This window comes from Paralichthys olivaceus, chromosome 5 (genome assembly GCF_024713975.1).
Source record: "Paralichthys olivaceus isolate ysfri-2021 chromosome 5, ASM2471397v2, whole genome shotgun sequence".
Classification (NCBI taxonomy): domain Eukaryota; kingdom Metazoa; phylum Chordata; class Actinopteri; order Pleuronectiformes; family Paralichthyidae; genus Paralichthys; species Paralichthys olivaceus.
In genome coordinates this window covers 22,701,733-22,714,232 of record NC_091097.1, presented here as the reverse complement: position 1 = coordinate 22,714,232, position 12,500 = coordinate 22,701,733, and the positions used below count along the sequence as shown (strand labels likewise).

The 12,500-nt window shown below is 42.0% G+C and overlaps 5 non-coding genes and 6 pseudogenes across 5 annotated transcripts; all 11 read right to left on the bottom strand.

Moving 5' to 3' along the window:
• Positions 1-363: 363 nt before the first annotated feature.
• Positions 364-482, bottom strand: LOC138408490 (5S ribosomal RNA). The gene has a single exon (XR_011241809.1). It is a non-coding gene; the product is annotated as a 5S ribosomal RNA (ribosomal RNA).
• A 483-nt stretch (positions 483-965) lies between these two features.
• LOC138409080 (5S ribosomal RNA) lies at positions 966-1,084 on the bottom strand. Its single transcript, XR_011242401.1, has one exon. It is a non-coding gene; the product is annotated as a 5S ribosomal RNA (ribosomal RNA).
• Positions 1,085-1,574: 490 nt separating this feature from the next.
• LOC138409921 (5S ribosomal RNA) lies at positions 1,575-1,683 on the bottom strand (annotated as a pseudogene).
• A 483-nt stretch (positions 1,684-2,166) lies between these two features.
• Positions 2,167-2,275, bottom strand: LOC138409814 (5S ribosomal RNA; annotated as a pseudogene).
• A 489-nt stretch (positions 2,276-2,764) lies between these two features.
• On the bottom strand, positions 2,765-2,873 carry LOC138409918 (5S ribosomal RNA; annotated as a pseudogene).
• Positions 2,874-3,356: 483 nt separating this feature from the next.
• LOC138409079 (5S ribosomal RNA) lies at positions 3,357-3,475 on the bottom strand. Its single transcript, XR_011242400.1, has one exon. It is a non-coding gene; the product is annotated as a 5S ribosomal RNA (ribosomal RNA).
• A 490-nt stretch (positions 3,476-3,965) lies between these two features.
• Positions 3,966-4,074, bottom strand: LOC138409813 (5S ribosomal RNA; annotated as a pseudogene).
• A 490-nt stretch (positions 4,075-4,564) lies between these two features.
• Positions 4,565-4,683, bottom strand: LOC138410076 (5S ribosomal RNA). Its single transcript, XR_011242872.1, has one exon. It is a non-coding gene; the product is annotated as a 5S ribosomal RNA (ribosomal RNA).
• Positions 4,684-5,173: 490 nt separating this feature from the next.
• Positions 5,174-5,292, bottom strand: LOC138408489 (5S ribosomal RNA). Its single transcript, XR_011241808.1, has one exon. It is a non-coding gene; the product is annotated as a 5S ribosomal RNA (ribosomal RNA).
• Positions 5,293-5,774: 482 nt separating this feature from the next.
• LOC138409808 (5S ribosomal RNA) lies at positions 5,775-5,883 on the bottom strand (annotated as a pseudogene).
• Positions 5,884-6,372: 489 nt separating this feature from the next.
• Positions 6,373-6,481, bottom strand: LOC138409930 (5S ribosomal RNA; annotated as a pseudogene).
• Positions 6,482-12,500: the final 6,019 nt, after the last annotated feature.

Genomic DNA, 12,500 nt, shown 5'->3' with positions numbered 1-12,500 from the left:
CAATCTCAAGGTGCAATTTTGTCATATCGTTGCAAGAAAAAAATCATTACAATTTTCAAAAATGACCTTCAGCAATATTGTCAGTGTTTCATATCCAGTTGTTTCCCTGATGCAGAGTAAACTTCCTGCTCTTTCATCGCTCTCTCCAAATAAGACAATTTGAAAATGATATGTTAATAAAACATGAATAAAGTAGTGTTTTGATTAGAAACAAATCTGATGAATGCTCACTCTCACCTTTCAGTGATGATGTGAGGGTTCCAAATTCTTTTTTCCTTTGGTGAACAGTCTTTCCTGCTCTTTCCAAGAGGTGTCTCCTCTGAAGCAGCAGCAACAGGGCCCTCTGCAAAGAAAAGTCTAAAAAGCTTACAGCACCTGGTATTCCCAGGCGGTCTCCCATTCAAGTACTAACCAGGCCCGCCCCTGCTTAGCTTCCGAGATCGGACGAGATCGGGCGTGTTCAGGGTGGTATGGCCGTAAGCGATTATCTTCACCCACAATACCTCCTTTATACATGTGAATCATCACCATCATCAATGGTTCTTCTGTTGCTTTGCAACCATAGAATCTTGAGGTGTGGGTGGGCGGGGCGGTCAATTGTTCCAAAATCAATCTCAAGGTGCAATTTTGTCATATCGTTGCAAGAAAAAAATCATTACAATTTTCAAAAATGACCTTCAGCAATATTGTCAGTGTTTCATATCCAGTTGATTCCCTGATGCAGAGTAAACTCCCTGCTCTTTCATCGCTCTCTCCAAATAAGACAATTTGAAAATGATATGTTAATAAAACATGAATAAAGTAGTGTTTTGATTAGAAAGAAATCTGATGAATGCTCACTCTCACCGATGATGTGAGGGTTCCATATTCTTTTTTCCTTTGATGAACAGTCTTTCCTGCTCTTTCCAAGAGGTGTCTCCTCTGAAGCAGGAGCAACAGCGCCCTCTGCAAAGAAAAGTCTAAAAAGATTACAGCACCTGGTATTCCCAGGCGGTCTCCCATCCAAGTACTAACCAGGCCCGACCCTGCTTAGCTTCTGAGATCGGACGAGATCGGGCGTGTTCAGGGTGGTATGGCCATAAGCCATTAACTCCACCCACAATACCTCCTTTATACATGTGAATCATCATCATCATCAATGGTTCTTCTGTTGCTTTGCAACCATAGAATCTTGAGGTGTGGGTGGGCGGGGGGGTCAATTGTTCCAAAATCAATCTCAAGGTGCAATTTTGTCATATCGTTGCAAGAAAAAAATCATTACAATTTTCAAAAATGACCTTCAGCAATATTGTCAGTGTTTCATATCCAGTTGTTTCCCTGATGCAGAGTAAACTCCTTGCTCTTTCATCGCTCTCTCCAAATAAGACAATTTGAAAATGATATGTTAATAAAACATGAATAAAGTAGTGTTTTGATTAGAAACAAATCTGATGAATGCTCACTCTCACCTTACAGTGATGATGTGAGGGTTCCATATTCTTTTTTCCTTTGATGAACAGTCTTTCCTGCTCTTTCCAAGAGGTGTCTCCTCTGAAGCAGCAGCAACAGCGCCCTATGCAAAGAAAAGTCTTAAAAGCTTACAGCACCTGGTATTCCCAGGCGGTCTCCCATCCAAGTACTAAACAGGCCCGATCCTGCTTAGCTTCCGAGATCGGACGTGTTGAGGGTGGTATGGCCGTAAGCGATTAACTCCACCCACAATACCTCCTTTATACATGTGAATCATCATCATCATCAATGGTTCTTCTGTTGCTTTGCAACCATAGAATCTTGAGGTGTGGGTGGGCGGGGGGGTCAATTGTTCCAAAATCAATCTCAAGGTGCAATTTTGTCATATCGTTGCAAGAAAAAAATCATTACAATTTTCAAAAATGACCTTCAGCAATATTGTCAGTGTTTCATATCCAGTTGTTTCCCTGATGCAGAGTAAACTCCTTGCTCTTTCATCGCTCTCTCCAAATAAGACAATTTGAAAATGATATGTTAATAAAACATGAATAAAGTAGTGTTTTGATTAGAAAGAAATCTGATGAATGCTCACTCTCACCGATGATGTGAGGGTTCCATATTCTTTTTTCCTTTGATGAACAGTCTTTCCTGCTCTTTCCAAGAGGTGTCTCCTCTGAAGCAGGAGCAACAGCGCCCTCTGCAAAGAAAAGTCTAAAAAGCTTACAGCACCTGGTATTCCCAGGCGGTCTCCCATCCAAGTACTAACCAGGCCCGACCCTGCTTAGCTTCCGAGATCAGACGTGTTCAGGGTGGTATGGCCGTTAGCGATTAACTCCACCCACAATACCTCCTTTATACATGTGAATCATCACCATCATCAATGGTTCTTCTGTTGCTTTGCAACCATATAATCTTGAGGTGTGGGTGGGCGGGAGGGTCAATTGTTCCAAAATCAATCTCAAGGTGCAATTTTGTCATATCGTTGTAAGAAAAAAATCATTACAATTTTCAAAAATGACCTTCAGCAATATTGTCAGTGTTTCATATCCAGTTGTTTCCTTGATGCAGAGTAAACTCCCTGCTCTTTCATCGCTCTCTCCAAATAAGACAATTTGAAAATGATATGTTAATAAAACATGAATAAAGTAGTGTTTTGATTAGAAACAAATCTGATGAATGCTCACTCTCACCTTTCAGTGATGATGTGAGGGTTCCATATTCTTTTTTCCTTTGATGAACAGTCTTTCCTGCTCTTTCCAAGAGGTGTCTCCTCTGAAGCAGCAGCAACAGAGCCTCTGCAAAGAAAAGTCTTAAAAGCTTACAGCACCTGGTATTCCCAAGCGGTCTCCCATCCAAGTACTAACCAGGCCCGATCCTGATTAGCTTCCGAGATCGGACGTGTTCAGGGTGGTATGGCCGTTAGCGATTAACTCCACCCACAATACCTCCTTTATACATGTGAATCATCACCATCATCAATGGTTCTTCTGTTGCTTTGCAACCATAGAATCTTGAGGTGTGGGTGGGCGGGGCGGTCAATTGTTCCAAAATCAATCTCAAGGTGCAATTTTGTCATATCGTTGCAAGAAAAAAATCATTACAATTTTCAAAAATGACCTTCAGCAATATTGTCAGTGTTTCATATCCAGTTGATTCCCTGATGCAGAGTAAACTCCCTGCTCTTTCATCGCTCTCTCCAAATAAGACAATTTGAAAATGATATGTTAATAAAACATGAATAAAGTAGTGTTTTGATTAGAAAGAAATCTGATGAATGCTCACTCTCACCGATGATGTGAGGGTTCCATATTCTTTTTTCCTTTGATGAACAGTCTTTCCTGCTCTTTCCAAGAGGTGTCTCCTCTGAAGCAGGAGCAACAGCGCCCTCTGCAAAGAAAAGTCTAAAAAGATTACAGCACCTGGTATTCCCAGGCGGTCTCCCATCCAAGTACTAACCAGGCCCGACCCTGCTTAGCTTCTGAGATCGGACGAGATCGGGCGTGTTCAGGGTGGTATGGCCATAAGCCATTAACTCCACCCACAATACCTCCTTTATACATGTGAATCATCACCATCATCAATGGTTCTTCTGTTGCTTTGCAACCATAGAATCTTGAGGTGTGGGTGGGCGGGGGGGTCAATTGTTCCAAAATCAATCTCAAGGTGCAATTTTGTCATATCGTTGCAAGAAAAAAATCATTACAATTTTCAAAAATGACCTTCAGCAATATTGTCAGTGTTTCATATCCAGTTGTTTCCCTGATGCAGAGTAAACTCCTTGCTCTTTCATCGCTCTCTCCAAATAAGACAATTTGAAAATGATATGTTAATAAAACATGAATAAAGTAGTGTTTTGATTAGAAACAAATCTGATGAATGCTCACTCTCACCTTACAGTGATGATGTGAGGGTTCCATATTCTTTTTTCCTTTGATGAACAGTCTTTCCTGCTCTTTCCAAGAGGTGTCTCCTCTGAAGCAGCAGCAACAGCGCCCTATGCAAAGAAAAGTCTTAAAAGCTTACAGCACCTGGTATTCCCAGGCGGTCTCCCATCCAAGTACTAACCAGGCCCGACCCTGCTTAGCTTCCGAGATCAGACGTGTTCAGGGTGGTATGGCCGTTAGCGATTAACTCCACCCACAATACCTCCTTTATACATGTGAATCATCACCATCATCAATGGTTCTTCTGTTGCTTTGCAACCATAGAATCTTGAGGTGTGGGTGGGCGGGAGGGTAAATTGTTCCAAAATCAATCTCAAGGTTCAATTTTGTCATATCGTTGCAAGAAAAAAATCATTAAGATTTTCAAAAGTGACCTTCAGCAATATTGTCAGTGTTTCATATCCAGTTGTTTCCTTGATGCAGAGTAAACTCCCTGCTCTCTCATCGCTCTCTCCAAATAAGACAATTTTAAAATGATATGTTCATAAAACACGAATAAAGTAGTGTTTTGATTAGAAACAAATCTGATGAATGCTCACTCTCACCTTTCAGTGATGATGTGAGGGTTCCATATTCTTTTTTCCTTTGATGAACAGTCTTTCCTGCTCTTTCCAAGAGGTGTCTCCTCTGAAGCAGCAGCAACAGCGCCCTCTGCAAAGAAAAGTCTAAAAAGCTTACAGCACCTGGTATTCCCAGGCGGTCTCCCATCCAAGTACTAACCAGGCCCGACCCTGCTTAGCTTCCGAGATCAGACGAGATCGGGCGTGTTCAGGGTGGTATGGCCGTAAGCGATTAACTCCACCCACAATACCTCCTTTATACATGTGAATCATCACCATCATCAATGGTTCTTCTGTTGCTTTGCAACCATAGAATCTTGAGGTGTGGGTGGGCGGGGCGGTCAATTGTTCCAAAATCAATCTCAAGGTGCAATTTTGTCATATCGTTGCAAGAAAAAAATCATTACAATTTTCAAAAATGACCTTCAGCAATATTGTCAGTGTTTCATATCCAGTTGATTCCCTGATGCAGAGTAAACTCCCTGCTCTTTCATCGCTCTCTCCAAATAAGACAATTTGAAAATGATATGTTAATAAAACATGAATAAAGTAGTGTTTTGATTAGAAACAAATCTGATGAATGCTCACTCTCACCTTACAGTGATGATGTGAGGGTTCCATATTCTTTTTTCCTTTGATGAACAGTCTTTCCTGCTCTTTCCAAGAGGTGTCTCCTCTGAAGCAGCAGCAACAGCGCCCTATGCAAAGAAAAGTCTTAAAAGCTTACAGCACCTGGTATTCCCAGGCGGTCTCCCATTCAAGTACTAACCAGGCCCGCCCCTGCTTAGCTTCCGAGATCGGACGAGATCGGGCGTGTTCAGGGTGGTATGGCCGTAAGCGATTATCTCCACCCACAATACCTCCTTTATACATGTGAATCATCACCATCATCAATGGTTCTTCTGTTGCTTTGCAACCATAGAATCTTGAGGTGTGGGTGGGCGGGGCGGTCAATTGTTCCAAAATCAATCTCAAGGTGCAATTTTGTCATATCGTTGCAAGTAAAAAATCATTACAATTTTCAAAAATGACCTTCAGCAATATTGTCAGTGTTTCATATCCAGTTGATTCCCTGATGCAGAGTAAACTCCCTGCTCTTTCATCGCTCTCTCCAAATAAGACAATTTGAAAATGATATGTTAATAAAACATGAATAAAGTAATGTTTTGATTAGAAAGAAATCTGATGAATGCTCACTCTCACCGATGATGTGAGGGTTCCATATTCTTTTTTCCTTTGATGAACAGTCTTTCCTGCTCTTTCCAAGAGGTGTCTCCTCTGAAGCAGCAGCAACAGAGCCTCTGCAAAGAAAAGTCTTAAAAGCTTACAGCACCTGGTATTCCCAGGCGGTCTCCCATTCAAGTACTAACCAGGCCCGACCCTGCTTAGCTTCCGAGATCGGACGTGTTCAGGGTGGTATGGCCGTTAGCGATTAACTCCACCCACAATACCTCCTTTATACATGTGAATCATCACCATCATCAATGGTTCTTCTGTTGCTTTGCAACCATATAATCTTGAGGTGTGGGTGGGCGGGGGGGTCAATTGTTCCAAAATCAATCTCAAGGTGTAATTTTGTCATATCGTTGCAAGAAAAAAATCATTACAATTTTCAAAAATGACCTTCAGGAATATTGTCAGTGTTTCATATCCAGTTGTTTCCCTGATGCAGAGTAAACTCCCTGCTCTTTCATCACTCTCTCCAAATAAGACAATTTGAAAATGATATGTTAATAAAACATGAATAAAGTAGTGTTTTGATTAGAAACAAATCTGATGAATGCTCACTCTCACCTTTCAGTGATGATGTGAGGGTTCCATATTCTTTTTTCCTTTGATGAACAGTCTTTCCTGCTCTTTCCAAGAGGTGTCTCCTCTGAAGCAGCAGCAACAGAGCCTCTGCAAAGAAAAGTCTTAAAAGCTTACAGCACCTGGTATTCCCAAGCGGTCTCCCATCGAAGTACTAACCAGGCCCGATCCTGATTAGCTTCCGAGATCGGACGTGTTCAGGGTGGTATGGCCGTTAGCGATTAACTCCACCCACAATACCTCCTTTATACATGTGAATCATCACCATCATCAATGGTTCTTCTGTTGCTTTGCAACCATAGAATCTTGAGGTGTGGGTGGGCAGGAGGGTAAATTGTTCCAAAATCAATCTCAAGGTGAAATTTTGTCATATCGTTGCAAGAAAAAAATCATTAAGATTTTCAAAAGTGACCTTCAGCAATATTGTCAGTGTTTCATATCCAGTTGTTTCCCTGATGCAGAGTAAACTCCCTGCTCTCTCATCGCTCTCTCAAAATAAGACAATTTGAAAATGATATGTTCATAAAACACGAATAAAGTAGTGTTTTGATTAGAAACAAATCTGATGAATGCTCACTCTCACCTTTCAGTGATGATGTGAGGGTTCCATATTCTTTTTTCCTTTGATGAACAGTCTTTCCTGCTCTTTCCAAGAGGTGTCTCCTCTGAAGCAGCAGCAACAGCACCCTCGGCAAAGAAAAGTCTAAAAAGCTTACAGCACCTGGTATTCCCAGGCGGTCTCCCATCCAAGTACTAACCAGGCCCGATCCTGATTAGCTTCCGAGATCGGACGTGTTTTTTTTTTTTTTCTTTTATTATCAAAAATAGATTGAATTTACATTTTTTTTACATACATTTGTTTTTTACATCATTCCTTTACATGTTTGCCTCTGTCAGGTCTTAACTTTTAACATGTATACATCACTCGATACAGGAAACACACAAATCAATAAAAACAATAAAACCAACCAAAAACAAAAAGCCCCAAAATAAATCTTAACCAAAATCCATTCTCACCTCATTCACATCTCCATTCGTTATTTCTATGAAGGTGCTCCCGTCCACAAACCCTTTCTGAAAGTCGTCTTTCCCAATGTAGCTGTGCATCACTTTCACATCCCTTTCTGTCAAATTTTTAAAAACATTCCACACATCACATTTTCTCCTTTCATACTGCGCAGTGTTTCTCCTTAGTTTCACTGCATATCGTGCGTGGCTCAGGACATAGTTTAACAGATTTACATTGCATCCTCTCTTTCTCTCCACCACGCCAAACAACCACAGCTTCTTCCATTCGCTCCTCCCCACAAAGTCTCCCTCCCAGCACCTATTTATTAACTCCCTTATTTTCCCAAAGTACACCCTTAGTTCCCCACATTCAACAAACTCATGCATACATGTCTCCACTCCCACTTCACATACGTCACATTCCTTTCCCACCTCCCGGTCAAACTTGCTCTTTATCAGGTTGTTGTATATCCTGTTGTGCCTTAGCATGTAGTCAAAGTGTTCACATTCAGTCGTGTTCCACTTCACTCTCAGATTGGTCCATATTTGCTTTGCATCCATGTTATTCATTACTTTGACCCACACTTTCTCTGCAGCCGGCCTCCTCAGTTCTTTCTCCCTCATACATTCATATATCATCCTTGTTTTTACATCCTTCAGACTCAACTTGCACTCCCCTTCCCCTACATACATATCTATTTCATCTTCTCCTCCGTTCACGTTCTCTCTCTCAATCATTTCCATCCATTCTTTGGGCATTGCTTTTTTTATTTTTTCTATGACCCCTTCAGCTGTACCCGGCCATATTTCATCCCCATTCCCCCTGACCTCATCTACAATCACCTGTGCCCTCATAAAACCCGGTGTGTACTCGTACACCATGTCCCTCACCTTCCTTATCCCTGCTCTCCATATTACCCTGTTAAAGATGGTCTCCCCCTCCACTGTGATTTTTGGATTTAAAAACGCTGGCTGCTCCCATACCTGCTTTACATTTTTGCATTCATACTTCACGAAACTCAGAAACTCTCCCCACGCTCCCAGCATCTCTTTGTAATAATCAGTCGCTCCATCTAACATCCCTTTTTTCATTTTCATATACACTCCACTCTCACCACACCCTCCAGTTTTGTTGATAGCTTCTGTTAAACACACCTTCCACACCTGATCACTTTTATTCTTTAAGTATCTCACCATCATTTTCACCCTCAGTGCTTTTTTTTTTCTCTCTAAGTTAACCAGTTTCAGTCCCCCGTCTTCATACTCGTTTTCTAGTACTTCCCTTGCTATTCTAACCCCCTTCCCATCCCACAAAAAGTCACTCACCATCCCTCCCACTTCTTTCATCACTTTCTCAGGCACATCCATCACATTCATCACATACACCAGCTTGCTCATTATTAAACAATTTACTACAATTACCTTCCCTTTTAGCTTCAATCCTCTTCTCTTCCAAAACCCTAACGTCTTTCTAATCCTATTCACTATCCCCTCATACTGCCTATCTCTCCCTTCTTTCTCCTCTATCCCTAAATTTACACCTAACACCTTCATATACCCTTTGTTTTCCTTCATTCTGATCTCCTCCCTCTCTTCTCTGTTCTCCCCTATGTACATTATCTCTGATTTCTCTATGTTTACTTTTGCTCCTGATGCCCTACCATACTGTTCTACACTTTTTAAAACCTCTACTACACTTTCTTTGTCCCTAACTGTCACTGTTGTGTCGTCTGCATATTGATATAGCGTGCTCATCTGTCCACCCGGTAGTTCTATGCCCTTAATCCCTCTATTTTGCAATATTAGTGCCGCTAGCGGCTCTGCTGACAAGGCGTACAGCAGAGCCGATAGCGGACATCCCTGTCTAACTGATCTCTCTAATCTAAACTCCTCTGTCACTATCCCGTTTATTTTTATCTTACTCGCTGCTCTTTCATACATCCTCCTTATCCATCCTATCATCCTATTTCCAAAACCCACTTTATCTAATACCTTATATAAATACCCATGATCTACTCTATCAAATGCTTTATTCAGATCCAAACTCGCTACTATCCCTATATTGTTCCCCTTCATGTGTGTGATGGTGTCCCTAATACTGCTAATTGTGTCGGCTATGTCTCTTCCTGGTATGCTATATGCTTGTGTGCTTCCCACCACCGTCCCTATAACCCCCTTTATCCTATTTGCTAACACCTTTGCTAGTATTTTATAATCACCATTTAACATTGTGAGTGGTCTGTAATTTTCTAATTTGTCCCTGCTCCCTTTTTTGTAAATTATACTAACTAGCCCTATTGTCATGCTGTGTGGCATCTCTCCCTTCTCTTCTATATACCTAAATAATCTATCTAACACTGGCACTAATTCTTCCTTAAACTCTATATAAAACTCTCCTATTATCCCATCTATCCCTGGACTTTTATTCCTGCCTAACTCATCTATTGCTTTCCCTATCTCTCCTTTAGTTATCTCTCCTTCACATCCTTCTCTATCCTCATCACTCAGCCTAGCTTCCATCTTTTCTATCACCTGCCTGCTACTCTCCTCATCTACTTCTTCTTTCTTAAATAACTCCCTATAGAATTCTCCTACTCTTTCCACTATCCCTACAAAGTCAGTTATTCTTTCCCCTCTCTTTCCCTCCACTTGCTCAAAATAATTATTCTTTTGCCTTACCTTCTCTAGCCCTAAGAAATAACTTGTACATTTTTCCCCCTCTACTACATCTCTTGCCTTACTTCTAATTATTGCTCCCTTGCACTTTCCCTGTTCTATCTCTTTCAGTTCATCTTTCTTCTTTATATATTCCCCCAAATCATACTTGCCATCCTCCTCAGCTTTCTTTTCCTCTTCTCTCAACTCCTCTTTTAACTTTTTTTCCTTCTCTCTCTGTGTTTTCCCCCTCTTCCTACTGTGTTTTATGCTCATGGTCCGTACTCCCTCTTTTACCCCTTCCCACCACCTCCCTATATCTTCCTCATACATCCTGTCATCCTTCTCCCACCTTATGTATTCTCTCACTTCTTTTTTATATTTTTCATCTCTCAGCAACTCCCCATTCATGCACCACAGTCCCCCTCCTCTTCTCTTTGTCCCCCCCCCTATTGTAAATTTTAACTCCTTATGATCACTATACGTTGTGGTTCTATATTCTGTTTCTTTTATCCTTTCTGCTATGCTTTTTGTGCTTAATACTAAATCTATCCTACTCTGTTTTAATTCCCCTTTTACCAGTTGTGTTCTTGAGAACGCTCTCCTCTCTGGATTTCTTTCTCTCCATACGTCACTCAGTCCTTTCATACTTTTTAATTTTTTTAATACCTCTCTTGTTGTGTCATTTTTAAAGTGCATGTTTGTTGACACGTCCAGTTTCTCACACCACACATTGAAGTCCCCCACAATCATGCAGTTGTCATCACACATCGTTCCCATCTTTTCAATCATCACCTTTCTTTCTTTCTCCTCATTCGGCATATACACATTTACCAGCTTCATTTCCTCATTCTTATATTCAAATTTGATCCCTATCATCCTCCCATCTCCCTCATCTTCACACCTTCTCACATTCCCTATCACTCCTTTTTTTGTTAATATTGCTACACCCCTCGCATTCCCATCTCCATTATTTGCAAATACTTCTCCCCTCCATTCATCCTCCACCTCTTTCATACATCTCTCATTCCAGTGTGTTTCCTGTAAGCATATTATGTCATAATTACTCTTCCCATATATCTGATGTCTTTTGTTTTTGTTCTTTAGCCCCCTTGCATTTATTGAAATTATTGTTAACATTATTATTATTTTTACTTTCATTTTGTTATTTCCTTAGTTTTACTTTTCTTATTATTCCTTGTATGCCTCTTAGTATTCTGTCTTTTTCTTAGTTGTTTCATTTGTTCCTCTATATCCATGTCTGTTTCGGATCCTACCGTCTGTGGTGTGGTAGTCTCCTCTGCAGTCTCTGTGGGCTTAGCTCCACTCAGTGCATTCTCCGTCCTTCCTGTGTCATCCTCTCGTCGCGTTCTCCCCGGGCCTGCTTCCTCCTTTCCGTCTTGTCTTTCGACAGTCGCCCCCTTCTCTGGCCCTCTCGTCTCCTTCGTTTTGGGACCTTTCTTCTCCACCCCGTCACTCCTCCTGTCTGCCGTCCCTTCTGTCCTCACCTCACGCGCCAGCGCTCCTCTCCTCCTTCCCGCATCCTCCTCCTCGTTGTTTCCTTTCCTTCTCTCCTTCCTTTCCTTCCGGTTCGCTCCATCTTTCTTTCCGCCTTCCGTCTCCTCTGTCGGCCTCTCTCCTTCCTGCTTGCCTGCATCCTCTTTCTCTGTCTCCTCCATTTCTTTTCTGACTCCCTCCTCCTCACTTTCCATATACTCTGCCTCCCCCTCCTCACTGCCTCCGCTCTCACTTTCTTGTCCACTCTCATTTGTGTCGTCTTCTGCCTCACTCTTATTGCATCTGCATTCACTCATAAGGTTCTGGCATAGTTCACATCTCTTCTTCCCCTGCGTGCATTCCCTTGCATAATGACCCTGCACTCCACATCTGTTGCAGTGAAATTCAGGGCACTCTCTCATTATGTGCCCTGGTTTAATGCACAACCTGCACACCTTCACCTGCTTATCATGCAGCACCCTGAAGTACTCAGCTCCCAGCGCTGTGTCAAATCTAGCGGAATACGGCAGTGATTGTATTTCATTATTAAATTTTACTTTCAGGAACCTTGTCCCATCAGCTACATTTGTCCCTGGCCACATCCTTCTTTTAATGGGAGATACTGCTGATACTCCCCAGAGTTGTAGCTTTGCCAGTATCTCCCTGTCCTCAATATAAAATGGCAGATTCATGAAAGACACTACTAGCTCGTCATTTATTAGCTCTCTGACGTGCACCCGATTCTCCCCAATCTTAAATCCTTCCATGAGCCTGTCCTTTCCTTTCGGATGGCTCATCGTCATTTCATATTTTTTTTCGGTTATCTGTCGGCACGCCAGTAGCCCTCCACACAGCTCGCGTACGCAACGCATCAGCTCCATAGCCGTGTCCTCGCCCTCCATCTCTACCATCACTGTCTGCTCCCTGTCGTTCCTCTCATTTATTTTGCAGCACTTACCCTGCGTCAGCTCCGTCTCTCCACCGCTGTCACCTCCGTGGGTGTCAGCGGTTAAACTCCGCTGCTCCGTGCTTGTCTCTGCCATTGTCTCGGGAGCACTTCCTAGCAGGCTACGATTCC